Raw genomic sequence first — 3,943 nt, 5'->3', positions numbered from 1 at the left:
ACTTGATTTGCGTCAACAAATTACGTCTAGGCATTTGTTTTTGGGTCAGATGACTAAACCCCCGAAGCAATGGGAATCTTAGTTAACAGGAATGACTAAGAACCCAAGGATTTAAAAATCCGGTACTGTCTCATTTTTCTTCTAGCATCAGGGAATGACATTCAGAGAAGTAATTTTCAATACCTTAACCGAGAAGAGGCATTTGTTTTGAGCTCGGTGACAAGGAACCCGAGACTTGACAGTATGGGAACTGTTTCAATTTCATTCTAACATCAGGGACTGGGACATTCAGACAGGTAATTATGATTACCTTAATAGAGACACGTCATATGTTTTCAGCTCGGTAACCAGAAATTTGCGGCTGTCTCACTTCCGTTATACCACCATATATAGTCATTCTAAGCCAATTAACCCGCCTGAAATAGAGTACTAAGTAAAAATTCAGAATTCAAACCAAATTCCCAAATCAAAACCATGATTTAAGCTTTTTAATAAACGGTTAAAAACTATTGACAATGACAATGAGCCTTATCCCTATCTATCTAAACAAAAAAAAGCGAAGGTATGAATCATGCAACGTATGCTTGCTTATCCAAAGATATTCAAACCAAAAATAAGAGCATTGACAAAAAGTTAACAGTTAGCGTACAAAGAATAGTTTGAGTAGCCTTGAAAGGAGCCACCAGCATCCGAATCTTTACCCGCCCCTCTTTTCCCGGTGTCGGAATCAGGATAAGCATTAGGTAGACTCTGACCTCTAAAGTAGTTGCCCGGAACTGATAGACCAGCAGCACCAACACCTGACTCACCAATCCCACCCATCTGACTAGACTGTAACAAAATCAGAACCCATTCCGCCATGAGCCAAAACACCTGCTAACATCGGATACATGTACCCTCCCCCAGCTGCTACTAAAGCTGGATTCCCGATCATACCCGTTCCAATATACGCATAAACGGCGATGCAGCCATTCCACCTGATAAGGCCACAGGTTCATCATATGGCTTGAAAACTCAATTAATACAAAGGAGAAATAATCAGTAATTAAGTTTCCACACCTATTAAGCATTCTTTAAAGGTTTCAACCACTCCACCAAGATATTGCAGCAAAGTCTAACCTTTTGTGCCATACGTATCTGACGTTAAACTCCTCTACCACTGAAGCTGCATCAAAGGGAACTTAAATTCACATAAACGATAAAGAAAAAAAAGTCCTAAATATGTATAAAAATTCACATATTGAAGATTAAATATTTTGAAACAGAGATTTTAAGCATCGAGATGCAAAATTGGAGATCTGTGAACAAAACCCATATGATTGAGAATGTAATTTCCTAATTCTAACATTTTGCTTCCCAAATCAGAGAGAATCAATAAACCCTAAACTATTCTTCAATTGTTGTTTCCATACTTAAATCAATCAAGCAACAAAACGGGAAACTAGAGGCGAACGTGAGAGAGAGAAATAGATAATGAGAATTAAATTAGGGTTCTGAAATCAAAATAAAGAAAAAGAATATCAGTAACGGTCATAAAAAAAATTGGGGCTTGAATGACGTGTCGGTTTAAGAGGGTCAAAAATTATTATGTATTAAAATTATATACAAGTGATGAAAAATATTAGTGAGAATTCACTCATCTTTTAAGTATTTTTTTCCAAAATACCATTATTTATTTAATGTTCAAATATAATAGTAACAAAAAACCAACAAAACAAACGTTGTAAAAAAACAAAATAAAAATTATAAACTTTTCCCGCGCAGCGCGGAACAAGAACTTGTATATTATAAATTAAATTAATGTAAAATAAAACAGCATATTATTAATTTAAAACTCAAAGTTAAAGTGGACAATCGTTCCGGTAGCAAACTCTCTCTTCTCTCTCCTAAACTTTCTCTCTTCAGATCTTAGTCGTTTATGGTGGTCTTGTGCTTAATTTCCTTAGGTTCTAGGTGATTTCAAGGGTGGATGAGATCTCTTCCCCGTCAGCTATGAGTTAGTCTCTCTTCTCTTTGGCGTGGTTTCAGACCCGATGTGGCGGCAGGAGATAGTTGCTCTGGTTCCTCCGGTTTGAAGACGCCAGTAGGAGAAGCGATAGGTTCTCGTGGCTCATCTGTCATGCCGGCAATGAATCCACGGCGGAAGCCATTGGAAAAGGAGGTGGGTTGCTGAATCGCTTAAGAGGTTAACACGGGATCCTTGCGGATCTTGATGGCGTCACGGAACTACGGTGACTGGGCTTCCGATTGAGCCATCGGCCCCCGTCGCCGCTGTGTCTTGCTTCCTCTGGGCCGGTTCGAAGGGATCTCATCCGGTGAATCGTTTTCTCCGCCATATCCGGGAAAGAGAGGTTCCGTCTGAAGTTTGGCTTGCTTGGTCTAGGAGCTTTGAAAAACGTGTTGTGCGTCGGCGATTGATCATTTCGGGAGATTCGTGGCGGGTTGGTGGTTCGAGGGAAAGGAACGGTGATGTGGGTCAGTTGCTTTATTCCCGTTCACTAAATACCTCGATCCGGCCGCAAAGCTGTTGATCTCGCATCCGCCTACCTTCATGATCTGATTAGCTGCGCCGCGGTGTCAATACGTCGCGAGTCAATTTTCCGGTGACGGCAGAATTCGTTTTTGCTTTTTGCCCTAGTTTCACTTTGTAACCGAAAGCCCGGCCCATTAAGGGGTTTACTGAATAAAAAAAGCCCGTTATATTTATTAAAAAAAAATATTAATTTGATCTAGGGGGTTCTCTTTAATACCGCTAAAATATCACTAAAATACAATTTTTTCCAAAAACACAACAAAACTAATTAAAACTTAAATTTTTAACATTCAAAACTAATTTCTAATATCTTAAACATTAAACCCTACCCCTAAAAACTATATCCTAAATGTAAATAGTCAACCAAACATTAAAAAAATCCTACATCATCAAAATTCAATTTTTTATGTTTGTGGTATTTTTGTACAAATAAAATATTTGTGGTATTTTTGGAATAAAAAAAATTGTGGTATTTTTGGAAGAAAAACTTAAAATGTGGTATCCAAGGGTATTTTTCTTAATTTAATGTACACAAATTAAATTTAAAAAAAATATATAATAAAATGTTAATTTGGTAATTATGGTTTCTAACTCCATCTAAATTTCTTTGTCATTCATAATCACTTCGCACCCGAATCATATCTCCATTCATAATTCTAACTAATCACATCGCTTCTTAATTACAATGTTCCCACACTCAAATGGTAGTCGCACCCAAATCGGATTGTCATTCGGAGCCATAGAAACAAAGCTGATAGACAACTAAAAGTATTTGGAGAATAAGCTCTAAGACAAAAGAATACACCAAAACAGAATTAATTATAAATTTTTGAAGATATACAAAATTTGTTAAGCACACTCCTTTAACCACCGTAATCTAAACCAAGCACAAAGGAGTCAATGAAGCAACTCATGAAAAAATACAAAGGAGACCTCTCACATAATTTGAATATAGACCTATTCAGACAAAAAGAAGTAGACACCTATAGAGACTAAATCTCACAAATTCACAATCATCCAAAAGCAATGAAATCATCGAATCACACGAGACCAATTGCACTCGTTGTAAGATGTGTGAACTGACAAGATCTCGATCATATCTTGAATATACAGAGTCAAAGAACGAAAGAAACCTCAAATCAGACGACACCAAACTCAAAAGAACGACATCACACAATGATACAATCGAACCAGAGAGAGATCAAACCGACAAGAAAAGAAAAGCAACACTAACATGGATATGCAAACAATAGAGACTAGAGGGCTAGCAAACCATGCCACTTCTACATAAACATAACCTTTCATAGATTCAATTCGACATGAGGGGCTTCGGTTCCCCTAATGACAACCTCAATAAAAAGTGAATATTGTTACCCTACTAACGGTCATAATATATACATATTTTGTCAC

Source organism: Capsella rubella, unplaced genomic scaffold (assembly GCF_000375325.1).
Source record: "Capsella rubella cultivar Monte Gargano unplaced genomic scaffold, Caprub1_0 scaffold_5, whole genome shotgun sequence".
Taxonomy (NCBI): Eukaryota; Viridiplantae; Streptophyta; class Magnoliopsida; order Brassicales; family Brassicaceae; genus Capsella; species Capsella rubella.
This window is presented reverse-complemented; position numbering follows the sequence as displayed.